Source organism: Capra hircus, chromosome 29 (genome assembly GCF_001704415.2).
Source record: "Capra hircus breed San Clemente chromosome 29, ASM170441v1, whole genome shotgun sequence".
Taxonomy (NCBI): Eukaryota; Metazoa; Chordata; class Mammalia; order Artiodactyla; family Bovidae; genus Capra; species Capra hircus.
In genome coordinates this window covers 2037461-2064662 of record NC_030836.1, presented here as the reverse complement: position 1 = coordinate 2064662, position 27202 = coordinate 2037461, and the positions used below count along the sequence as shown (strand labels likewise).

Here is a 27202-nt window from a genome sequence, read left to right as displayed (position 1 = left end):
TCACATTTAATGTTGTAATCTGAACCCACTTTGAATTTAATTACATTAATTTTGTGGCTTGCTATTTAGTAGTTTCTTATTGCTGAGAGCCTAGATATTAAAAAAAAATCATTTTCTACTTTTTAGATAAGAAGATATTCAATTTTAATTTATTCAGCTCTTGTCTGCAAAATTAATTAGAAAAGATGCCTGGTTTTGTATTAATAAGTTTCAGTTTGGTGTTTTATATGTTGAGTCCCTTGCAGTCTGTTGCTGAAGCCATCTAGGCCTTCATAAGGCATTTGCATTATTTTTTTTTAGCTTCCTCCTGTTTTATTGGCAAGTGACCATGTGTATGGTAATTGAACAATTGTCTGCTTACTTGGGTTTATGGAATTTACATCAGCAAGTGTTGGAGATCTTAAATTTTGCTCACCAAACAGACTTGAAGAGGAAGCTTTCTGAAACACCGTCATTTGGTTAAAAATGTATTTGCATTTAATTGAGTGACAGTCACTCTGAAAACACTGAAGCCGCGTGTCCCTTTCCGCTCGGCCTCTCCTTGTGCCTTTGTAATCGCAGAGACTGGAGCCTGAGGCAGCTCTCCAGTCTCGCAGGGATGCACGGTGGCCCGGGAGAGGGGACGGCTGCAGATCGGGTCCCGGGGAGCCTGCAGTCAGCCCGCTAGGCCTTCTCACGCGGCCCATTGCCTCTGCTGCCCACCAAGTGCTGGTTTTCCTTCCTGTCTGACAGTTGCAGATCCTGAAACTGAGATGGGGAGGTGGCCTTTGTTGGGTCCCCCAGCCCGTGCGGCAGAATAGAGCTTTGAGCTGTGCCTGTGGCTCGATCACTTTGTGATGCACCTTCCTGTCCCCTTGTCCTTGGCTTTCTTGTTGTGTGTGATTGACTCTCCATCAAGAGCACCTCATTTCTGCCCTGGCTGCGTCCCAGTGGTGTGTCCCCCTCTGTCCCCACCCGCTCAGTCCTGAACCACCCGTGCCCTGCCCCACTCACCTGACACTTCCGATCCATTCCCTCACGTCTCTGCCCTGTGCTTCCCTGACCCCCCTTGCTTCTTCAGCTCCCCAGGGCAGCCTTAGTTTTTTGTTCTAATTCTGTGACCAGTGCCGCTGGTGATATGATAGGGATTGCAGTGAGTCTGTAGATTGCCTTGGGAAGCATAGTGACTATGACAGTGCTCATTCTTGCAATCCAAGAACACGATACAGCTTTCCACGTGTGTGGCCTTCAGCTTCTTTCATCAGTGTCTTATAGTTTTTGGAATACAGGTTTTTTTGCCTCCTGAGGTGGATTTATTCCTAGGTATTTTATCCTTTTTGACAAGATGGCAAATGGGATTGTTTCCCTGATTTCTCATTCTGGTATTTTATTGTCAATGTGTAGAAATGCAACAGATTTCCGTATATTAATTTTGTATCCAGCAACTTTACTGAATTCATCAATGAGCTCTAGTGGTTTTCTGGTAGCAGTTTTAGGGTTTTCTCTGTATATAGCATCATGTCATCTGCAAACAGTGGCAGTTTTAAGAGGAAGGGATGCAATCTTTGATAAGGAGAAACTTGGTAGGGTGCCTGGGGCTGGGGAGAAGAATACTTGACCAGAGGCTATGGCGAGATGCTGGGACCAGGGTGCATGTGTGGATGAGTGTGTTAGCAGCGGCCGTGGAAAGGTGTGCAGTGAAGGAGACAAAAGGCCTAAAGAACTCTGAAGATGGGTCAAGGAGCCTGGCATACAGACATGCAGTTATGGCCGCTGAGAGCTGCTGGGACTTGGTGGCTAGGGAAGAACAGGAAAAGTTCAAGTTTTACATCACCACTGGGTCCTTCTGCCTCTGTAACTTGACTTGCTCCTTGTAAAGTCTGGATCACATAGGTCACATGGTCTCAGAAAGTGGGCACTCACAATACTAGGAGCTGGAGGTTATCTCACTCACCCTTGTCCTGCTCATTGCAGTCACCCAGCCCCTGCCAACCTGCTTAATCATGCCTGTCTGTGTAAAGGTCAGGCATCCCCCTCCCTGTTTTGACTGCTGTTCCTGCACAGGTGAAATTGCTTAGTTTAAACCAGCCTATTAGCAGCTAGTGTTGCCCACTAGAGTCTGTCTATAAAAACTCTGTAACCCCTTTGTTCTGAGCTCAGAGCTTGGAGTGTTAACTCCTCTGGGCCCTCCAGCATAATAAACCTGAGTTCTCCCACTCTCTGAGTGTAGTGCTTGGTTTCTCGAGTACTGGTTTCTGCAACAGGGAAATCCTGCCTTGCCCTGTGTCTGACAGGCAATCCATGGATATTTACTGAATGGCCGCAGATGGAATCTGGACTTTATAGGTCTTTCTGTAAGGGAAACTGAGCTGGAGAAAGGTGAAGCTAGAGATAGCATAATCCAATAGGATGCCAGTATTAATCATTTTGCCTCTTTTCTGTGTGTAAGATTCACAAGAAACTGGAGATTCACTAAAGGAAAACACTTCAGAATCATATTCTTAATTGGTGTGTTTATATTTCTTTTGTTGTTCAGTTAAGTTGCGACCCCATGAACTGCAGCATGCCAGGCTTCCCTGTCCTTCACCATTTCCTCAAGTTTGCTCAAACCCATGTCCACTGAGTCAGTAATGCCATCCAACCACTTCATCCTCTGCTGCCCCTTCTGCTTTTGCCTTCGATCTTTCCCAGCATCAGGGTCTTCTCTGATGAGTTGGCTCTTTGCATTAAGTGGCCAAAATATTGGAGCTTCAGCATCAGTCCTTCCAGTGAATATTAAGGGTTGATTTCCTTTAGGATGGACTGGATTGATCACCTTGCTGTCCAAGGGACTCTCAAGAGTCTTCTCCAACACCACTGTTCGAGAGCATCAGTTTTGGAGTATGAATTCAAGTGGGCCTTAGGAAACATTACTACCCAACAAGGCTAGTGGAGGTGATGGAATTCTAACTGAGCTATTTTAAATCCTCAAAGATGATGCCGTTAAAGTGTGTTTATATATACTATTGCTGGGGACTTCCCTGGTGGCTTACCTGGTAAAGAATCCACCTGCAGTGCAGGAGATCTGGGTTCGATCCCTCGGTTGGGAAGATCCCCTGGAGAAGGGAACGGCTACCCACTCCATTATTCTGGCCTGGAGGATTCCATGGACTGTATAGTCCGTGAGGTCGCAAAGAGAGGGACACAACTGAGTGATGTTCACTTTCACTTATTTATATGGAGAAGAAGTGATATTAAAGACTATATGGAGCATAGACCAAGTAGAATCTCTGATACATGGGCCTTGCTCTTGCCTCTTCTCTGTCACCACGTGTCCCCGGGGCAGTTACAAACCCTGCCTGCCAGCCAACCCTGCGTTTGTCTAAGTCAGTGCTTTTCAAACTGAGTTATGATCCCATCCATGGATCATGCTGTGAAGTCAGTGGGTTGCAGAGAGCATTTGAAATGACACATTATAAAATATAATAGAGATCATTGCATTGCACATCATGGGCTTCAGTTATGTTTTGTGACAGAAAATACATTTCTTATTGTAGGTCACCAGAAAGTTTGAAACACAACATTTTAAGTAAAAAGAGCTCATTACTTAGTAATATCATAAATCTGTCTTTAGCTCTGCGTGTAAAGAGAGCATGTGATTTATTACGCCAGCCAGGACACATTTCAGAGGGAAAAGGGTAGCTCTTAATTAGACCACAACAGGTGTAAACTGGGCCTGCCTCAAGCTAATTAAGAATTATGGCCACTTGGCCTGTATTAACCAGAGTTCTCCAGAGAAACAGAACCATGAGATATATAGATCTATACACATCTAGATCCATCTATCTCTGTATGGAGCAGAAGAGACAGAGGTGGGGAAAGGGGATGGAGGATACTGAGATTTATTTTAGGAATTGGCGTGCATTCTTATGGGGGCTGGCAAGTTGGAAATGCATAAGACAGGCCAGCAGTAGGGTGGATACTCAGCTAAAAGTTGATGCTTCTGTCTAAGTCCAAATTCTGCTGCAGGCAGTAGGCAGGGTTTCCATAGTGCAGGCCTCGGGGAATTCCTTCTTCCTTGGGAAACCTTTTAAGATCTTGAAGCTGATTGAATGAGGCCCACACACATTTTGGAGGGTAATCTACTTTACTTGAAGTCTATTGATTTAATTATTTATCACATGAAATAATACCTTGGGACTTCCCTGATGGTCCAGTGGTTAAGAATCTGCTTGCGAGTGCTGGGACACAGGTTCAATCCCCAGTCCAGGAAGACTCCACATGCCTTGGGGCAACTCAGCCTGCCTGCCCTAGAGCCCAAGCTCCCCAACAAAAGAAACCACTGCAGTGAGAAACCCACGTACCACGACTAGAGAGCAGCCTTGTTTCCCCACAACTAGGGAAAGCCGGTGCATAGCAACAGAGGCCCAGCATGGCCAACAAAAAGGAAAAATTAAGAATGAAAATACACCTTCACAGCAACATCGAGACTGGTACTTGACCACGCAGCTGGGCGTCATAGCCCAGCAGAGCTGCCATAGGAAATTACCCAGCACACCACTTAGGGAAGAGGTGGTGGATGAACATAGCTCAAAGCTTTCCTTAAAGCCCTAAGGCTGTGCTGAGGCCAGACAATTTGTTAGGGGTTTTGTTGTGCTATTTAATTTTATTTGTAGTTATTGGCTATTGAGTATTGCCAATTTGACCTTGTGGCTACTTGAAATAATTTTTTAGAGAAGAAAAATATTTTTTCAATTTGGTGGTTTAGATCACTTTTTTACTAAGCATGAGTTATATGTAACTTTGTATTTAAAACTGTTTTAACATTTTATAAAATGTTTCATGAAATGTTTAGAGAAGAATGTTCCTAAATAGCTTTGTTGTTTGGGACACATTGTTTAAACTATAGAAACTGCTGTAAAAGTATATTTGTAGGTAGTCGATAATTTTCCATGTCTCTCGCTGCAAGAGAAAGTATGAGGGCTCTCAAGTGCACAGAAAATCCACAAAAGCATTAATTTTCACCAAATGGCAGGAACTGACCTCTAGGCAGCTTTGCCCTGTAGTAAACTGCAACGGAGTAACCAGTAAACCCTTAGCAGAAACCTGGCCTTGTTAGGATCTTTGGGGAAGGAAAGAGAATTCTGCAAATTCTATACTGAAAAATATCCAAATGAATTGCTCATCCTTCATCTTTGCTGACTCAGTAGTCCACTTTGTGCTTAATTCATTAAGTGTTGCATTTCCCCTACTTTTAGAAGGATTGTTTGCCAACTATAGATCATTCAGAAGCTGTTGAAGAAGGGTGAAAAAGGAACAGAAATCAGAGTATAGTAGGATCATTAACATTTGAGCGTTTCCTTTCCACCTCATTTTCTGTGAGCTTTTAACAAGTTAAAATTCTGTGCTTTGTGTCTTTGTCAGGTGACTTTATAAGGGAACATTTTCCAGCGACAGTAAGTACCTCCTGTAAGTCTTGTCTGCCGTCTTCATCATGTGAGATGTAGTCTTCATCATGGGAGAATGTCACATTTAAGTCATTCAGAGTTCTTCCCTGCTGGACCTTTAATATATTCACCAGTTCTCTTGTTATTGTAAATAATGCTGTAGTGAACTGCTTTGTGAATGAAGCTTTTCTCTTGTTTGGATTTCTTTAAAAGAGCTTCCTGGTTGCTCAGGAAAATTACCATCATGAGCTTCCTACTGAGCCCTGCCTATTCTGGGTCCTGAGGTTGGCGGGGAATGACCCAACCCTCAGCACCCTTGGAGACCTTCATGGAGGGCTGAGCTGCTTGCTAAGTGGCAACAGAAAGCTACTTTTTCAGGAGAGCCATTAACTTGGGTTGAGAAGGATGAGATTCAGTGGATACTGATCAGGTGAGAGGCCTATGGGTCTTGGAATGTTTCACTTCACAAGGGGTTAAGGGAGCCTTGTGAGTGGAGGACTTGAACTCAGGCCAGGAGAGCAAGGTGGGTCTGCGACGGAAATCCTTGCTGGGATTGCCTCTGGTCCTCCCTGGCAGTGCACCACAAACGTGATGTTTGGGAAAGACGATGGAAGGCGACTCGCTCTCGTGCTCATGTTTACCTGCATCAGTTCCACTGACAGCAAGAGCACGGTATGAGCTCATGCCCCAGTGCTCCTTTTGACTCTTGAAAATAAATCTGTTGTAAGTAGGATCTTCCTCAGTAGTTAAAGAACTCTCACACTGACTTATTTCTCAGAGCATGTGGTCAGGCAAGTTTGAGGTCGCCGCTCTAGAAGCCCCTAATCATGAAGCGATGTGGAGAGAAGTCGCGTTTTAGGGGCTCGGAATCGCTCCCGCGTCATCTGCAGGATGTCGCATCTGCATCATCGTCTCGTGCAGCTGTTGTCAAAGCTTTGCCTCCTTCTAGAGTCTTTGATGTTGCTTCCGAGCATTGGTTTTCAAGCAGGTAAATCTTGACCCATAAGGCGGTCTCCACTGCTGATCGGCCATGTGACACAGACTGTCTGCCCTCCTGTGCGTCTGCTCCTCTGCAGCGTCCAGTCTCACATCTGCTTCCGAGAGTCATGTTGGGGGTCGGGTAAAGAGAGCGGTGCACACAATACTCAGTACATGCTGGTGTTCGCTACACAAAGCCATTTTTATATTTATTAACGGCTGTCCCTAATTCTCTCTAGATTTTTGTCCTTATGCATGAAGTTTCAGTGCCCCGGTAGGTAGCTCTTCCCAGGTATCTATACTGGGACTGATGCTAGCTGACATGAGGATCACAAGAAAGCCAAAACTGGTGACACAGCTCCTAAGGACTTCACTCTTTGGGATTCTCTCTCCCTTCCTGTTTTCCTCATATTTTCATTATTGACTCTGTGTCTAGCTCTCTGGTAAGTGCTGGGGATTTTAAGTTGAATAAAATGCCATTTCTGACCTCACAAAGTCTTTGTGGCCAAGTACTTCCCAGATTTCTAGCATGTAGATGCGTAAATTACAGTACTCTAAGGATGCTCTCATTCACTTATGAGACACCCTGGAAGTTCTCTGGTGTATAAAAGCTCTTTACACTCCCTTTAGTTTGATGCCCAAACTTATCTCTGCTTTGACAGGAATCTTTTCTGGAAGGAATGGGTTTCCACCTTTCAGAGTTTAGACACTGTCTGTCAGCTGAGCAAAGCTTCAAGCACCTGGCTTTTCCTGGCGTGGTTCCTGGTTCTGTCAGCCCCCACTCTTCTTAGAGATGGAGATGAAAGTCCGCCTCTCAGGTCCGGGAACGAGTCTGGGTGGGACAGAGGTCCCTCTGTTCCATTCTGGCCTCCGACTTAGGGTTTCTGACAGGCCCGCTCTGCTGCTCTGGCGCCTGTTCTGTGATGTTTTGCCTCCCGAGTACAAAGCCCGGAGACTGCGGAGTGTTGCACAGCAGTCCTCAAATGAAAAATTAAGAGAGGGCATATTTTTGCATTTGTCATGGAAACTTCCAGAAATTTCAGTCTTGGATGGAAAGTAGTTTTATGACACTATTTCCTCAGTGCTGTCTTGATTCCTGTCTTTGGATTTTGGGTTAGTCAATGAGTCGATCACTGGGAAGTGTAGTAATAGCTATGACATTGATTCAGGGTTGGACTTCTCATTCCGGTCTCCTGGGAAACTTAGTGGATGGAATCTTAGAATGTCTGAGTAGGCAGTAAATAAACACTCATCCTCATTTTGAAGGATGCGAAGGCTTGCAAACTGAGATGTGAAATATTTAAGAAACTCTTAAAATCTCATAGCATATCAGAGTTGAAAATACTTTTGTGGTTATCTAATTTACCTTTATGCATTTTAACAATGAGAAACTTAAAGCCAACTTAAAATATTTCCCTGTGTTAATTACACAGTGATTAATTGGAGGTAGAGATACTGGGTTTGGAGCCAGCTCTCCCTCTTATTAGCTTTTTGACCTTAAAAAAGTTATTTAACCTCAGTGTCCTCATCTGCATGCAAGGGGGAAATAGTTTCAGTGTAGCTCATAGGGCTGTTTTCAGTTAAATGAAATAAGCCACCAGGTCAGTTCATTTCAGTAAACTTTAGCTATTATTATGATGGAGTGTGGAGAATCGTGAAACAAATCCTCTCTGAGCTGATCTGCAAAATTACATTTTCAACAGGTGTTCATGGTGGGTGAGGATATTCCGGGAAGGAAGGACACAGAGACAGGGACTTGAGAGTCTTAATGGGAACATTAGGAGTAATCCAGCTTGACTCTGCTGCGTCATGCATGAATTCAAGAAGGGAGGTTCAGATCTGAAAAAAGTAGCTGAAACCTAATCATGGCTGGTCTTGGATGCCAGGACATGGAATTTAAAGTTCAGTCGTGTGTGTGTGTGTGTGTGTGTGTGTGTGTGTGTGTGAGTGAGTGTGAGAGAGAGACAGAAAGAGGGACAGACAGACAGAGATATGATTATACCTGGAGTAAAGGAGAGTAGTTGATGAAATTATACAGGAAGGGAAAGTTTCTTTTGATAAAGTAGAATTATAGCTTGTAGTCTGACAGTGTATGTTAAAAACTTACAAATATGTCTCATTCTTGCCTGGCAATTCTGATTTTAGAAAAGTATGCAGAAATAATAGGTTAAAACTAACAACCTAAATATCTAATAATGGGGGCTTGGTTAAAAGATGGCAAGTTTATATAATTCAATATTATCTAGTGATAAAATGATATTTCTTTTTAATTGACGTAGATCACCAAGATAATGCTAAAATGATTCAGAAGGTGTAAAATACTATGTTTATGTGATCTCATAAAAATATATGTGTATGTATGGTGGCCCATGCCTTAATTCATAAAAGTCTGACAGGGATTTAAACCGAAATATCAATAATGGTTACCTTTGGGTGACTTTTTAATTGAATTAAAATATATATACCATAACATTTCCTATTCAACCATCCTTAAGAAAACAGCTCTGTGATGTTAATGCATTTACCATTTTCTGCAGCCATCTCCATCTCTAGAATATAGGGTATTTTTCTTTATTCTTCATACTTTTATCTAGTGTTTGAATTTTTTAATTTTATAACTGAAACAAGATTTGAGTTAAAAAATATACAGTGAGGTTCCAGTGTTCACAGGGTTACTATTGCTGGGATAAGGGAAATCACACCCTAACTCGGTTCACGACTGGCAGAGTGGAGAGGGAGCACGGGGACTGAGAAAGGGCCAGGCTGTCCTCATGGTTTTATTACAGCGTCTGATCCCTCTGGATCAGGCGTGCTTTTCTCTGAGATACATTTGGGACACCGTATTTATGGGAACTGGACTTAGGAGCTGCTGGGGACCTGAAGGCATTTGGTCTGCACCGTAGACTGTACGGCAACCGAGCCGCCAGATCCACGATCAGGCTGTCACACCAGCTTCAGGAAACCTGGGGACCCAGGGCTGGTCAGGGTCGCATATCTAAGGAAATGTCCACAGAGGCACCAGCCCTCGCTTTGGCACATCGCTGCTTGTGGGAAAGCCTTCCTCTGTGAGAGCGTCAGGGATCTCCATATCAGTTTCATGCTGCTTATAACTGAATTCTCTAATGACCAGATTCCTTCACTTACAGGGACCTTTGTTGCTTCACTATTAACAAAAGGTCTCAAAGTAGCAAAACACTAAGCTATTTAAATTTATTTTCTGCAACACATGGGCTCCAGTGCTCTGTTCTAAAGCAGAATTGAGAATATTTTAGCACTTTTCTCTCGTATGCTCTGTCTTACTAGGTATGTTTATTATACAGCGTAAAAGCCAGATTTCCCCATAAGATAGAAAAATAAATCCATAAGGAATTGTCCTTCAAGAAAAAACACATGGTTTCATTTAGGGACATTTCTCAAAAGCTCACTTTGTCTCTGCAGACATGGAACAAAGCTACTGCACAGAAGCACAGATGCTCTGGTGGAGGTGAGAAGGAACATGACAGGGTGTCTGACCCCAGGGCCTCGTGATTTACTCTGTGGATTGCAGCTGAAGTCAGTACACATGTAAACGTCTTCACGGGAGAGTGTGCTTCTGCGAGGCACACAGTTCTTAGGATGGTGGCAGTCTCCCCAATGAAGGGCTTATGAGGATTGGGAGGCTGGAGCCTGGCCCAGAGCCTGGAACGATGGGTAACAGACAAGGAGATGATACGTCAGAGGTGTCTTCTGGATGGAAAGAAGAGCCCAGTAGGAGTGCAGAATTGGGGATATACATTGTAATGTTTGAATAATGGGCTTCCCCGGAAGTAGAATTAGAGGCAAGGATTGGAATGCAAGTCTTATATTAGCGGGGGATCCCAGGAAACATTAGCAGGGGGTCAGGAAATGGGGACAAGTGGGGAGAGATGCCAGTGAAGGGCGGGTCATGAAGACACTGAGCTTGTACGCTCAGAGAAGCTCAGCCCTGCCGGGGAGCTCTGGGAGACAGTGTGTGGCACACCTCAGACTTCTCTCAGCCGAGGCCAAGGCAGCTCCTCTTCACAGCACTCGGACCCTGCTGCTTGAGGACGCTCCCAGGGGCACGGATGCGGGCCCTTCCAGAGTGCCGTGCACAGATGGAACGCACATCTGTGGCTGGAATAAAAATCTCTCAGCTGTTAGCCGAAATCTTAGTTTCTCCAACCTAACTCCTGGGACTAGAAACAAAATATCACATAAATGGTAATGTTAAATTATTTGGCTGCTATGAAGTGAAAGTTTCTGTCTTTCCAAATTCATATGTTGTAACCTAACACCCAATATGATGATATTTAAAGATGAGACCTTTGGAAATGATTAGATTTAGATGAAGTCATGAGGGTGAGGTCCTCAGGATCGAATTAGTGCACTTGTAAGAAGTGATTAGTTAAGTGAACTTCAGTCACTCAGTCGTGTCTGACTCTTTGCAAACCCATGAACCGCAGCACGCCAGGCCTCCTTGTTCATCACAAACTCCCAGAGTCCACCCTAACCTATGTGCATTGAGTCGGTGATGCCATCCAACCATCTCATCATCTGTCGTCCCCTTCTCCTCCTGCCCTCAATCTTTCCCAGCATCAGGGTCTTTTCAAATGAGTCAGCTCTTCACATCAGGTGGCCAAAGTATTGGAGTTTGAGCTTCAAAATCAGTCCTACCAATGAATACCCAGGACTGATCTCCTTTAGGATGGACTGGTTGGATCTCCTTGCAGTCCAAGGGACTCTCAAGAGTCTTCTCCAACACCACAGCTCAAAAGCATCAATTCTTTGGTGCTCAGCTTTCTTTATAGTCCAACTCTCACATCCGTACATGACCACTGGAAAAACGATAGCCTTGACTAGACAGACCTTTGTTGGCAAAGTAATGTCTCTGCTTGTCAATACGCTGTCTAGGTTGGTCATAACTTTCCTTCCAAGGAGTAAGTGTCTTTTAATTTCATGGCTGCAGTCACCATCTGCAGTGATTTTGGAGCCCAGAAAAATAAAGTCAGCCACTGTTTCCACTGTTTCCCCATCTATTTGCCATAAAGTGATGGGACCAGATGCCATGATCTTCGTTTTCTGAATGTTGAGCTTTAAGCCAACTTTTTCACTCTCCACTTTCACTTTCATCAGGAGGCTCCTTAGTTCTTCACTTTCTGCCATAAGGTTGATGTCATCTGCATATCTGAGGTTATTGGTATTTCTCCCGGCAATCTTGATTCTAGCTTGTGCTTCATCCAGCCCAGTGTTTCTCGTGATGTACTCTGCATAGAAGTGAAATAAGCAGGGTGACAATATACAGCCTTGACGTACTCCTTTTCCTATTTGGAACCAGTCTGTTGTTCCATGTCCAGTTCTAACTGTTCCTTTCTGACCTGCATACAGGTTTCTTAAGAGACAGGTCAGGTGGTCTGGTATGCCCATCTCTTTCAGAATTTTCCACAGTTTATTGTGATCCACACAGTCAAAGGCTTTGGCATAGTCAATAAAGCAGAAATAGATGTTTCTCTGAAACTCTCTTGCTTTTTCAGTGATCCAGTGGATGTTGGCAATTTGATCTCTTGTTCCCCTGCCTTTTCTAAAAACAGCTTGAACATCTGGAAATTCACGGTTCACATATTGCTGAAACCTGGCTTGGAGAATTTTAAGCATTACTTTACTAGCATGTGAGATGAGTGCGATTGTGTGGTAGTTTGAGCATTCTTTGGCATTGCCTTTCTTTGGGATTGGAATGAAAATTGACCTTTTCCAGTCCTGTGGCCACTGCTGAGTTTTCCAAATTTGCTGGCATATTGAGTGCAGCACTTTCACAGCATCATCTTTCAGGATTTGAAATAGCTCAACTGGAATTTCATTGCCTTCACTAGCTTTTTTCGTGATGATGCTTTATAAGACCCACTTGACTTCATATTCCAGGATATCTGGCTCTCGGTGAGTGATCACACCATCGTGATATCTGTGTTGTGAAGATCTTTTTTAAATAGTTCTTCTGTGTATTCTTGCCACCTCTTCTTAATATCTTCTGCTTCTGTTAGGTCCCTACGATTTCTGTCCTTTATTGAGCCCATCTTTGCATGAAATGTTCCCTTGGTATCTCTAATTATCTTGAAGAGATCTCTAGTCTTTCTCATTCTGTTGTTTTCCTCTATTTCTTTGTATTGATCGCGAAGAAGGCTTCCTTATCTCTCCTTGCTATTCTTCGGAACTCTGCATTCAAATGGGTATATCTTTCCTTTTTTCTGATCCTTTTCATTTCCCTTCTTTTTGCAGCTATTTGTAAGGCCTCCCCAGACAGCCGTTTTGCTTTTTTTGCATTTCTTTTTCTTGGGGATGGTCTTGATCCCTGTCTCCTATACAATGTCATGATGTCTCCTGTACAATGTCATGAACCTCCGTGCATAGTTCCTCAGGCACTCTGTCTATCAGATCTCATCCCTTAAATCTGTTTCTCCCTTCCACTGTATAATCATAAGGGATTTGATTTAGGTCATACCTGAATGATCTAGTGGTTTTCCCCACTTTCTTCAATTTCCGTCTGAATGTGGCAATAAGGAGTTCATGGTCTGAGCCACAGTCAGCTCCCAGTCTTGTTTTTGCTGACTGTATAGAGCTTCTCCATCTTTTTTGGTGTCAACCATCTGGTGATGTCCATGTGTAGAGTCTTCTCTTGTGTTGTTGGAAGAGGGTGTATGCTATGACCCGTGCATTCTCTTGGCAGAACTCTATTAGCCTTTGCCCTGCTTTGTTAACGAGCTCTTTTAGTTTCTCTCTGCCATGTACAACAAGAAGGGGGATGTCTGCAAACTAGGAAAGGGAATCTTGTTAGACACCAGTGTTGCCTGTACCTTGATCTTGGTCCTCCCCACCTTCCAAATTGTGGGAAATAAATTGTTTAATCTAATCTATGATATTCTCTTACAGCAGCTTGCACTGACTAAGACAATGGCAAAAGAGGTTTTGCAGATATAATAAGGACATTCATCAACCAATATAATTGTTTTTAGTTAATAAACTAAACTATATTTGGGCCTAATATAATTATGTGAGCTCCTGAAAAGGAGGGTGTTTTCTCTAGCTGTTAGCAGAAAGAAACCAGATTCAAAGCGCAGGAAGGACTTGATGTGCCATTGGTGTCTTTGACTATGGAAAGGACCATGTGGAAAGAGTCTGAGGGTAGTCTCTGCCTGCTGAGAGCAATCCCCGGTGGGCAGCTGCTAGGACACTGGAGATCTCAGTCCTGCAACCATAGGAAAAGGATCTTCCCAACAATCTGTGTGGACTACAAAAGCGATTCTTTCTCAGAGCCTATAGAGGAGAGTCCAGTCCAGCTGATAGCTTGATTTTGGCCTTGTGAGACCCTAGGCACAGCAAGTCCACTTGGACTCTTGAGACAGTAAATGGATAGAAACTAGGATAATAACTTTGTGGTGCTGGGGAAAAAAAAAAAAAAGCTCTTGGAGAGTGATGCTCAGAGGTGTTTGTAATTAGAACCTTTAGCATGTAACAAAGAAAGAGATAAAACGTTGTTATATCCGTAACATGAATGGTCATGGTGGAGAGGTGTCCGTGGAAGGAACTGAGAGTAGAAGGGAGCAGAATGGGCTTCTCTGGTGGCTCAGACAATATAGAATCTGCCTGCAATGCTGGAGAACCGGGTTCCAACCCTGGGGTGAGGAAATCCCCTGGAGAAGGGAATTACAACGCACTCCAGTATTCTTGTCTGGAGAATTCCTTGGACAGAGGAGCCTGATGGGTTACAGTCCATGGGGTCACAAAGAGTCAGACATGACTGAGTGACTAACATACAGACACACACACAGAACAGATTGCCATGCAATGTCTTAGAAATCAGCCAATATGAAGGAAAATTTAAGTAAGGCGGGACAGTCAAAAGGAAAGTAGTATTTTACCAAAAACATAGCCATGATTGTGCTTTCATGATTGGATAACCCCCAATTATCCAAATACACATTTAATTGTCTGATGGAATAGGCTTGCTCTGAAAGTTGCTTCTAATTCTGGCTTTGCTGTTCGCTAGCTCTGTGACATCAGGAACATCCCTCAACTTTCTGGATCTCAGGCTCCTGTTGAATAAAGTGAGGTGGTTGTTTCCAGTCTCTCCCAGCACCAAGAGGCAATTTATTTGGATGCAAAGATATGGTGCAGCTCCCGCCTCACTCCTTGTCGTCTATTAAGTTCATAAGTGTACTGCACGTTAGTCAGAGAAGTAATCTAATTTCACAGTTAAATAAAGAGCTAATTTAAATGACTATTGAAATTAAAGTGTTCATGGAATTCATCTGCTGGCTCTAATAAATGCACTCTCCAGCGTTCCCCCAATCCCGCCCATTCTCGGAAGCCCACACCCTGTATCTTCTCTGGACCTGTTCCTCGGTCTCCAGATGGACTCTAGAATCATATTGTTACATGTTGTTTTACTTTTATCTATGGCCGTTTTGGCAGCAGGAATTATACATGTTTCCCTGACAGAGAGCTTTACGTGGAGCATGTGTTTGAAAGATTAATTTAAGCAATTGCTTCTGAAACAATTAATCTTGTTTTCCCATAGTAATGAAAAATGAATAATCAAAAGCAATAAATGGTGCCTGGAAGATGATAAATACTTCTCCAAGTATTTTAACACTGACTGTGAATTACAGCTGACCCCCAGATGGGGAAGGATGAATATGACCAGTGGAAACTCCACAGTGGGCACCGCCGAGCTTTAATAATGGTCTTTAGCTGCTTGATTGATTTCATTGTTCCCTATCAGAACCCGGAGGACTGGCTGTCTGTCCTGCTGATTTAAATCTCAAAATGGCATCTTGTGCCTATTAGGGGAGTCTGTGTTTAAACCATTATAGAGCGGTTGTGTTCTTCCTATTCCTTAACTAATGTATGGATGCAAGTGGAGCTGTGTTAGGGTTTAAAATATAAATAGTAACAACTGAATAATTCTAGATCCAGTCCCTGCGGATCGGGAACCCTGGAGGGATGTGTTTTATCCAGAACGTCATCAGTTTCCTGGATGTGAAGCCACTTGAGTAAATTTGAGGAGGAACCCTCGGAGACTTACTTTTACTTTCAGCCGCCCATCTTCTATAGGCACATTCATGAACCAGAGCTTACTTTAGATGTAATAAGTTTTGGGAAAAACAGTGCGTCTCTTCCATGAGAGATTCTGTGAGGACGTGACGCCCTGAAATAAGTGATTGGCCTTCTTTTGAGATGTAACACTCCAGAAGCACATGTGGGCACACGTGGCATTCAGACTGCTATGCGCAACGCCACCATCCACGCATACATACCTGTGTGTGGGTGCATGCGCAGTCCTGTCCAACTCCTTGGGACCCCATGGACTGTAGCCCGCCAGGCTCCTCTGTTAATGGAATTTCCCATGCAAGGATACTGGAGTGGGTTGCCATTTCCTACCCCAGGAGCTCTTTCTGGCCCAGGGCTCAAACCTATGTCTCCTGCATCCGCTACGCTTGCGGGTGGGTTCCTCGCCACAGCATCACCTGGGGAATCACATACATGCATGCATGCATGCATACATGCATGCATATACCAGACAGCTGTGCCCATACTTTCTCCACATTGAAGAAGCGAAAATTACTTGGCAAGTGTAGACTCAGTGCACTTTACAAAGCAGCAGTCAGGTGCGGAGACTCCTGAAATTTTCTGCAAAGCTGATGGCAAAGGGAATCAAGACAGGACCCCAGTCAAGCTCCTTTTCACTGTGTGCAACTGCCTGCATTTAATGTGTTTTAATATGTTTGTATCTGCGTGCTGCTCTGGTACCCAGAGAGGCCGTATTTTCACGCTACTGAATCAGAAGCTGGTGTGTCCTACTTCTCTGATGAAGCTTGGCAGGTAATGGTGAATCCCAAACTACATCTGAGGACACTATATAGTGTAGTTTTTTCCCATACTACCTATTAGCTGAGATTTGGGGCTGATGTGTTTGATCTTTAGAATCCTCTGAAACAAAGGTATGCCTTCCCTTATATTTCCGAGAAATGTTATTGATCACAAATGTAACAGTGTGTGATACATGTAAGCCCTTTGAAAAGTCTACAGTGGTAGGCAAACACAAATCAATGGTTGTCTCTTAATGGACTGGCCAAAAGTTGATCCTTCTTATGTCTGTCTTGATTCTATTGTAATTGTAGACATAATAACATTAAAAGTTTTGTCAAGGAATAGTTTCATGTCTTGTACACTTTTCGTGAGTTTGTATTTTCAAAGCTGGAAATGTAATTCTGAAATCTAAATCAGGGAGAGAAAAATCAATTCAGCTGATCAGTCTTTTGAGAGTAGAGAGGCTCTTCCTAGTTGATTGTTTCTAAAAATAAGCTTTCCAAATTTGGCGCCGCTGTTGGGGAGCAGGGATGGGATGTCAGTAGCCGAAAGTCCCCCAAGTGCACACCACACCGTATTTCAGATGCTACGGAGCTACTGAGAAAATTCCTAACATATGTGTTTTGTTCTAAGAACTTAACACAGCATGCTTTTTTTAAAAAAATTGCTTTTATAGAAATGTTCAGATCCTCCTGGATTCTTTTGAATTGTTGCCAGCATGTAATTTGGACCCTTGACTTGGTTGGCCCTGCGAAGAGAAGCTGAAAACCAGAGATGAATAGCCACGCGGTCTCTTACCCTTGAGGACTGTCCAGTTAATATTTCAAGTCACCAAGGCCAGCCTCGCAGAAAGCATGTATTTTATTTTCATTCTAAAACATTATGTTTTGAGCTCTTTCCTGAAGGGCTTGTGCAGGAAACCAGTTTGTTCTGTGTGGGAAGATGACTGTTTCTCAGTGAGCCCTCTTTCAGGTCCTTTCTCCAGACTGCCATGCAACTGGTGGTAGGCTTATAATAATATTAATAAGTAAAAGGGATAATGAGAAGGGGAATAAGAAATTAGGAAGAAGGGAAGGATGAGGAAGAAGAGAAAAAGATCATAACAGTGTCCTTCCAGTAATTTGAAAGTGTGTCAGTTGCTCAGTCGTGTCCGACTGTCTGCAACCCCATGGACTGTAGCCTGCCAGGCTCCTCTGTCCATGGGATTCTCCAGGCAAGAGTACTGGAGCTGGTTGTCATGCCCTCCTCCAGGGGATCTTCCTGACCCAGGGATCAAACCCAGGTCTCCTGCATTGCAGGTGGATTCTTTACAATCTAAGCCACCAGGGAAGCCCTCAAGGAGTTTATTCTTTTATAATTTACAAAGTGAGTTCGTGAGATAGTTGATGTCGCAAGTGAAGAAACTGACTCTTTGGTGTGACATTGTTTTCTGTGTGTTACATAGCTTAAGTAAGAGAGCTGGAGCTTAAATTTCTGATTCAAAGGCTGACGTTTTTTTCTATCCAACATTCCTAGTTCTCTAGGTACAGTGTGGTGTTTACAATGTGAGCTAATCTGTTTGTAAAAAGACTTGAACTAGGGTTCTGCACAGAGTGAGTACTATATTGAAATATTTGATAAAGAAATATAATAAAACTTGTGCCATTCAAAGAATGAATGAAACATAGTTAATTGTTAGAGTTCAGGTCAGTCAAAGCAGAAAATATCCACTAGGTTCTGAGGAAGAAAAATATTTTAATGATGTTAGAGGACTATTCTTGGGGAAAATAATGCAGATTATGGTTTGCATTACTTTCACAGAGGCACAGTGCTCTTTAAGAATGGATGAGTCGGTTTCACAGACATCAGACAAGAATGCTCAGGGCCCCTGATTATAGCAGGAGTCAGTGCCCACACCCTTGCCTTTCTCAAAGACGCTTTGTGGGGAGATCAGTGATCACTGAAGAACTGAAGTGCTTCCCTGGTAGCTTCTATCTTACAGGGAGAAGGTTCTGTCATTTTGATAACACACAACAAAATTCAAAAGTCACAAACTGTTATTAGCTGACTTGTATTTATATACTGAAGTCCTAACTTCTGGTATTTCAGAATGTGACTGTATTTTGAGACTGAGTCTTTAATGGGCTAATTAAATTAAAACAAGACCATTAGGATGGCCCCAATGCAATCTGACTGGTGACTTTATAAAAAATGAGAAATTTATACATAGACATATACTTCAGGAAGACGATGCGAAGACACAAGGAGAATGTCATCACAAGCCGAGGAGAGGGGCTTCTAAAGAAACCAACACTGCTGACACCTTAATCCTAGAATTCTTTGCCTCTGGAAATAAAATCTGTTGTGAGAAAATAAAATGTGTTGTGTAAGCCACCCAGCCTATGGTACATTGTTATGGCAGCCCTAGGAACTAGTATACTGTTTCAAATCAGTAGCTCTCAAAACTGGCCGTGTTTAGAATCACATTAGAATTTTTTTTTCTTAATTGATGCTCAGGGTACCGTCCCAGAACAATAGAGTAAGAATTGCAGGGGACAGGACGTGAGTGGCTGTGTTTTGCAAAGATTCTGATACTGTTTAGGTTGAGAATCACCATTTACACTGTCTGTCCCCAGATTTGTCCCCAACTGATTCCTTTCAGGAGGGATAACAAACCTTACATCCAGGGTCTGGATTATGGAGCTTGTTACTAAGAGTAAAGGAAGTCATCCCACAGGATCCAGTAATGGTCCAATGTGGCTGATCCTTCCAATCATTTGAATATCTTTAAAAATAGAGATTCACAGAAATTTTGATTTATGAATCTAGGATTTCTAGGAGACGGGGCAGGAGCTTGTGTTTAAGAATGTCTGTGAGTGATTCTGATGATATTTTAGATAAGAACGGCTGAATATTTATTCTAGGTATGTATGTATGTATGGGCTTCCCTGGCAGCTCAGCTGGTAAAGAATCTGCCTTCAATGCAAGAGACCCAGGTTTGATTCCTGGGTTGGGAAGATCCCCTGGAGAAGGGACTGGCAACCCACTCCAGTATTCTGGCCTGGAGAATCCCCATCGACAGAGGAACCTGGCGTGCTATAGTCCATTGGGTCACAAAGAGTTGGACACAACTGAGCGACTCAGCACAGCACAGCTCATGTGTCTATGTATATATGTATTGCGTATGTATTGTCTTCAGCAAGGAAAAGGTACACATAATTCCACCACCAAAGGAACCTATTCAGGTTTCTGATCTGTGATTGTTTCCCCATGTCCTTTTCCATCATTAGATAGTTCAAAGATGAAAGTGTTATGGACACTGGGAGTGATGCTTCCTAAGGCCCACTTGACTTCACAATCCAGGATGTCTGGCTCTAGGTGACCAATCACACCATTGTGAATATCTGGGTCATGAAGATCTTTTTTGTATAGTTCTACTGTGTATTCTTGCCACCTCTTCTTAATCTCTTCTGCTTCTGTTAGGTCCATACTATTTCTGTCCTTTATTGTGCCCATCTTTGCATGAAATGTTCCATTGGTATTTCTAATTTTCTTGAAGAGATCTCTAGTCTTTCCCATTCTATTGTTTCCCTCTATTTCTTTGCACTGATCATTGAGGAAGGCTTTCTTATCTCTCCTTGCTATTCTTTGGAACTCTGCATTCAAATGGGTATATCTTTCCTTTTCTCCTCTGCCTTTTACTTCTCTTCTTTTCTCAGCTATTTGTAAGGCCTCCTCAGACAACCATTTTGCCTTTTTGCATTTCTTTTTCTTGGAGATGGTCTTGAGCACTGCCTCTTGTACTATGTCATAAACGTTCATCCATAGTTCATCAGATACTCTATCAGATCTAATCCATTGAATCTATTTGTCACTTCCACTGTATAATTGTAAGGGATTTGATTTAGGTCATACCTGAGTGGAATTTTGCAGTTTGGTGTTTTGTGGTAATGACCTGAGGTTAATCAGTATTTTCTCTTTCTCAAACCTGCTGTTAGGGCAAAAGGTCTGATGCTAACAAATTATGTCTTTCACAATTGAAGTGTAAATTGAACTTCTAATCCATTTGTTTGCTAATCGTCCCTCCTTATGAATACACTAATCTACCTCTTTGGGAAATTTACCTGTTATGTATAGTCATATATGCATGCAACATTTCATTGACACAAAGCTATTGCTCCCCAGCCAAACAAGATCAGGTTGGAAGAAAAAAAGAAAAAGTCTATGGCAAGTGAAAGTCAGTGTCAAAATAATAACTGACATCTGTCTTGAAAAACGTTTATGTTCATCATCTCAAAACAACCTGTGTGATGTGCTGCTATACCCATTTTACATTGGGGCTAGAAGAGAGGCGTTAGCTTAATCACCCTAAGTCCTGCAGCTGGGAAGTGGCGGAGGCAATTCAGCTCCGGAGCCTATGTACACTCTTAACAGTTATACCCTCTACTGCCCCTAAGCTTACCCATTGGCTCCTCCGTGAGCCCCTTTTCAGTCTCTTTTACATTTAATTTTTAACTGATTTTGGAGTTTACGTTTCTTAACCAGTATCATATTTCAAACATGCTTCCCAATCAAAGACCAGAAATTACACAATAAATATTTTTAGAGTAAGGGGTGCCTCTACACAGTTCTCTTATTTTCACTTACGAAAAACTAATACACCATGATTTTCTTGAATATAATGTGTTTTTATAGTGATTCTTCTTATGTATTAAATTGTAAAGATATCCATATGTCCATAAGCTATATTCATAATCCCATCCTAATATGAAAACTATGTTTGTTTTGCCTACTATCTTTTAGACTTCAACCTGCTGATGCTTTTTTAATCATTGCAAATGGAGCATATTTTTTTATATTCAGTTTTTCACTTATCTAAAGATCCTTTGTGTGGTTTTGAATAGTTCCAGGTCGTGATCAAAGTAAGTATCAGAAGATAGTTCTGGGAGTGACACATCTGGATTTGCAACCTTGTGTCTTCACATTTTTAGTACCTCCTGTCTTTTAAAATCACTGAGCTTGTAAACTTTTTGAGATTGACTATCCTCTTTAAAACCCATCTCTAAATTTACACAGGTTGACATATTGCAGAAGAAATTTCTAGCAAATAAATGTTTATTGCATGTAGCCTAATAATTGTTATTCACATATTCTCTAGCTAGAAATTTCACACACACACAAAATATATATTTATATATAGAAGTGAAGTCACTCAGTTGTGTCCGACTCTTTGCAACCCCAGAGACTGTAGCCTACCAGGCTCCTCTATCCATGGGATTTTCCAGGCAATAATACTGGAGTGGGTTGCCATTTTTTTCTCCAGGGGATCTTTCTTACCTAGGGATCGAACCCAAGTCTCCCGCATTGCAGACAGATGCTTTACCATCTGAGCCACCAGGGAAGCCTAATATATATATATATAAATATTAATATATAAATATATATAAAATATATATATTAATATATAAGTATATATTAATATATACAAATATAAAATATATATGTAATATATATAAAATATATATTTGTAAATATATAAAAATATATAAATAAATATAAATATATAAATGTAAATATATGTATATATTTATATTGGTAGTTTAGAGCACATATTTCAGAGTCAGGCTGACTTGGACTAACACTCTTTTTCTGTTTTTCACTCCCTGAGTCACTTTGGGGAAGACTTTGAACTCCCTCAAATTGGTTTTCTTTTCTGTAAAGTGATGACAATATTTACTTGCAGGTGGAGATTGAATGACAAAATTAAGGTGGGGTTCTTCCAGATGTCCCAGCTTGGCCCACTAAATGCCCGGTAACAGCTAAAGAATATTAGAACAAAAATTCCTTTGAGGCCAGTCTGACATAGAGTAGTTGCACAGAGCAAGGTAACACTTTTATATAGTCCTAGGAGGACAAGGCACAGAGTGAAGTTTCCCTGGTCTTATTTGGAAATAGACAACACACTTCTTTTGCTGAATCTGGGCAAGGTTTCCCTGTGTACGTTGCCAGAGCAAGTGTCTTCATGTAAGCATGTCCATCCACTATGAGCCAGGACCTATAGTCAGGGATGTGGAAATATTTCTGGAAGGAGGAGTGGAAAGAGAAGAACCAGAATGGCTCCTTTCATCCAAGGCTAATCTCTTGAGCAGTGGGAGGGGAAGATAGGCCTGCCTGGAGCACTGGTACCTTTACAGAGGGTGGAGGCTGACTGTAATCTTGCAAACACGCTGACAGGTAGGCAGGATTCAGAATGAGGTTCACATCTGCTTGGAGTTCTAAAGGCTCATTCTAGAGCCAGAGGGAGGGCTTGTGGGTAGCTGAACAAACTCATTCTGGGGCCAGATGGCCTGGGTTTGGCTGCTTGTCTCAGCTGCATACTAGTTATATGACCTTGAGCAAGTCTTTTTGCTTTACTGTGGCCGATTCCCTTAATTGTGAAGTGGGGGCAAAAATAGCACCTATCTTCAAAGTTTGTTGTGAAAATTAAGGAAATTAATTTATGAAAGTGCTTCGAAAAAGCAAGCATTCAGTAAATGTTAGCTTTTGTAATCTACCTACCTGTGGAGAGCTGAATGGTCAGTTTTGCTCTTGCCAAGTTTTCCTTCCCCTCTTTTTTCCATGATTGCACCTGGATTTATGTGCCTCTCCACTTAAGAGGTGACTCTTGAAGGTTTCTTATTTTCTAGGGGCAGGAAAATGTATAGCATTATGAATGATAAGCCCTGAGCCTGTTCTGTTATTAAATTAAAGTCATGGAGGCAGTTACTTTTTATATTAAGAATGGTTCATCTTTCTAACTAATCATTAAGATGTAAAGTCTGCACTCCGATAGACCTGGGCAGTACTGAACATAATTGCAGGCAGAACAGGAATTACGCTTCCACACATTTCTGAGATTAGAACATGAATTCGTTTTTAGCAGATGTGTTTGCTCAGGATTCCAATTTCTTTTCTCGTTCTCCATGATAGATTGCTTCAACCGCAGCTGGAGTGTTTGGTGGGGCTGGACTCCCTCCCCGCCCTTACTCTATTGTCGTGCTGCCTGCTGAGAGCGCGCTGCGGAAACAGGGCTGGGCTTTCACACTTCCTCCTTCCCAGCTCTTTTCATTCAGTCTCTGGGATTTGACTTGTCACTAAGCCCGCTTTGTAGGCTTCCCTGGTGGCTTAGGTGGTAAAGAATCTGCCTGCAGTGTGGGAGACGTGGGTTTGATCCCTGGATCAGAAGATTCTCTGGAGAAGGGAATGGCTACCCACTCCAGTATTCTTGCCTGGAGAATTCCATGGACCTGGAGCCTGGTAGGCTACAGTCAACGGGGTCACAAAGAGTTGGACATGACTGAGTGACTAACACTTTCACTTTCAAACTCAATTTAGAGCCACTGATCTCTGAATTCTGTTATTTTTTGTGCTCTTGCTCTAAGATATACTACAAAGATCAGAGTTTGCTGCCCGGATGGTTCCCAAGGGCAGCATGTGGCTAGGCAGGTGCCAGCCTAGTGTTGAGTCTGGAGATCCTTATGGCTGGCTGGCCTGTTGGCGTGGAGGTGAACAGTTCAGCAAGAGGATGAAAGATTCTGATCCAGCCAACTTGTTGTGAAATCTAACCCTGAAGGGGACTTTGTGGTAGGTGGTTTCAGATGCCTCCTCATTTACTCCTCACACCAACCTGATCATTCGCCTGCAGATTGGTGGGGATGCCCGAGAGAGACCACGAAAGAGCATTGCCCCTCTCAGTCTGAATTCTGAACAGTTTGGGAAATAAAAGAGCAAAGATGGAGGCCAGGATATCATCTTCATTGTAGAGATGCTAAGGTGGCTGATGTAGGTTACCATCAGAGCCAAACAAGCTTTCAAAGAATGAAACCCAGAATCAGGACTTGCACATGCCGGTCCCAAACACAGTGGAAGCTTCTTCACCTGGTCCCCTGACCCCAGCGGCGTCCAAGGCCTGGGAGGGGCAGCTGCACTGGCCTCTCTGTGGACCGCTCAGTTTCAGGAGGAAGGGTGTAGAGCTGAATGGAGTTTGTCTGATTTTCTCCCCAGTGTGCTTTAACCACGCATCACTCCAACTGGAGATGAATGGAATGAGTCAAGTGTTGGAGAGAGGCCATAGGAGCATGTTTTGGGAAAATATGTCCCTGTGAAAACAGTGTAGGGTTAAGTTCAGATGACAAAACCGAGGCACAGAGAAACTCGGTAACTTGCAAAAGGCTTCAACCGCTCCTTAGCAGTGGAGCTGAAACTTCAATACAATCCTTTCACTCTCCAACCTTAGGCTGAGTCAGAGATTTTCTCCACATGGAAAAATTGGAATCTTGACATAGGAAAGAGCTGTAAAAGGTCATTCGTCCTTTAGAATCCAAAGCACAATTTTACATGAACTGTCCAAGAAGAATAGGTCGGTCTTTTCTCCTTTAATTTTGCTACCTCTGCTTTTGTTGTTAACCCTCTGTTGAAAGTTCTAGTGGGCTTGTCGTCCATAATATGGGCCACTTTCTTCTCATGAAATTCTGGCCACTAGACTTCTTTCCCTCCAAACTGACTGATCTGGTACACCAAAGCCCACGTCTCAGAAATTTGCTTTTAGACCACAGATTATCAGCTTTCTTCCCCGTGGGCTTCACTAGTGGCCAGACAGTAAGGAATCTGTCTGCAATTCAGGAGACCCAGGTTCGACCCCTGGTTTGGAAAGATGCCCTGGAGAAGAGAATGGCTACCCACTCCAGTATTCTTGCCCAGTAAATTCTGCAGACAGAGGAGCCTGGTGGGTTACAGGCTCTTGTAAGAGTCAGACACAACTGAGCAACTAACACTTTCACTTTGTTTTCCTTCCCCATGCCATCTCTTGCCCAGCAATACCATCTCCTTAGCCAGAGAGGAATGCTGCCCTAGCACCAACCATCTGTATACCTCCTGCCTGACCTGATGTTCTCAGCTTTGACAGGCCAGCTGAGGATCCAGTAAATGTTTTGAAACGTTTTGTTGTTGTTTTAAATTCCCTTCTTTCCTATGTGATTATCATGGTGCTTACTATTTACATTTTGAATTGCATTTTTAAAACTTTTGGCATTAGATAGCTGAATGGCATTTTCTTTAAGGACAGCATACACAATATCTGGCAGGGGTGAGAACTTGCTCTCAAATTGTGTTCATGTTCAGAGCTCAGCTTCCTTGGGGCTTTGTGGGGAGGGGTGGGTGATGGTGGAGGGATTTATGGGTGCATTTTCCACTAGGAGGCTTCCTGGAAGATCTTTATGAATGAGCTAGATAAAGGCCCTAGAGGAAACATAGTATCACAGCCTCTGAGTACTGAAAGGCTTTATGAACCATACAGGGCTGGAAGCAATTAGCAGCAGCAAGACTTGGAAAATAGGAGGGAAAAGGTAAATCTTATAAGCAGAGCTCGACATGGCAATTTAGCATCTACTTCCAGTGAATAAGAAGTTATATTCCAGAAGTCATGAAATCCCAAAATTGTACTTACTTGCATGTGAGCTAAGTTGTTTCAGACGTGTCCAACTCTTTGCAACCCCAAGGACTGTAGCCCACCAGGCTCCACTGTCCATGGGATTCTCCAGGCAAGAACACTGGAGCGGGTGGCCATGCCCTCCTCCAGGGGATCTCCTGACCCAGAAATTGACCCCAGGTCTCTTCTGTCTCTTGCATTGGCAGGCAGGTTCTTTCCCACTAGTGCCTACCTCTTAGTAAAGGAGCTTAAAATATCCTTTCCTAAACTTAGAGTGTGTTCATTTTTTATGTTATGTTCCCTTGAAATGTTATTATCCAGATAGATGTGCATTGTTTAGAAACTCATCCTTTAATTACAGTATTGAAAATTTGGTAATCTTGGGCTTCCAGTTAAGGATTCCTCAAGAAATCAGGACGATTTAAAACAGGATTCTGATTCTTGCTGGTCTTCTGGAAATTTACTCTGGAGTTACTTTTTCCCAGAAACTGTAAAACAGCTTTTATTTGAAATTCTGCAGAGCATTTCCTTTCTTTCTCTCTTTCTCTCTTTTCTGTCTTCATGGCCGAAACCTCAGTGGTTAAGCAAGAAGGTTTAAGTGGTTTTGCAAAGGTAAACTCTTGCCTGTATGAAAGAAGTTGCAGGTTTGAAGGACCCTAGAAAGAAAACTGCCCTCCCCACATGTTGCAAAGAAATGTTTCCTATTTATGGCCAGGGTCATTGGCCGGTCACTCAGGGGGAGCTCGTCCTGAACAATTTAATTCAGGTTGGGAAGCTAGCAAACCTCCTGCACTGCTCTGTGGATAAGGGTGTAACCAGCCTTCCACGGCAAGTCCTGCTTCTGATTCCCTTGAGCTCAGATATTCTTTGGACTGCCAAACTGGCACCTTTGGATATTTCTATGACCTTGAAAATTAGAATAATTAAGTTTCCTCTGGCATAGCGGGAGTTGATATGCGTAATTAACAGCAGCCAGCAGTCCCTGGAGAACAAATTTATGAAAGACATTAAAGGAGGCAAGAAGCAGCCCTTTTTGAATGAGGGGAAGTGAGCATTAGTTATGTGAGCGTGGCAGTATTTGGATGTTCCTTATCACATGCATGTTGATACTTCTCTGAAATTTAATAATGCATTTTCCTTTTATTTTTCTTGGTAGCATTCATCATGTGAAATAGAGGGATGTGAATGATTGGCAACCAAATTAATGAACAGGGGTGAGAACTTAAAAAATAACTTCTTTATAGGAGAGAAAAAAATTAGTTGGAGGCTACATTAAATTTTGCAGCAAAAACTTTGAGACCCCAGTAATTGTTTATGTGTATTTTCTTTTCCTAAGCTGTGAAAGTACCTAGTATGAATTGGTCACAAGCTCCTGCCTGAAAAATGGGCAAGGAATATTTTGAACATATGTCTTTTTAAACATTTCTCCGAACAACTCTGACTCCTTATAGCACTATTTTCTCAGCAATTGTCTTTAAATTTATAGTTAGGCTGATGGATAGATGAGAGAGGG

At 42.6% G+C, this 27202-nt stretch overlaps 1 protein-coding gene across 1 annotated transcript in view; it reads left to right on the top strand.

Moving 5' to 3' along the window:
• The window catches only part of FAT3 (FAT atypical cadherin 3), a 656439-nt gene that overhangs the window by 77189 nt on the left and 552048 nt on the right, over positions 1 to 27202 (top strand). The window lies entirely within an intron of this gene.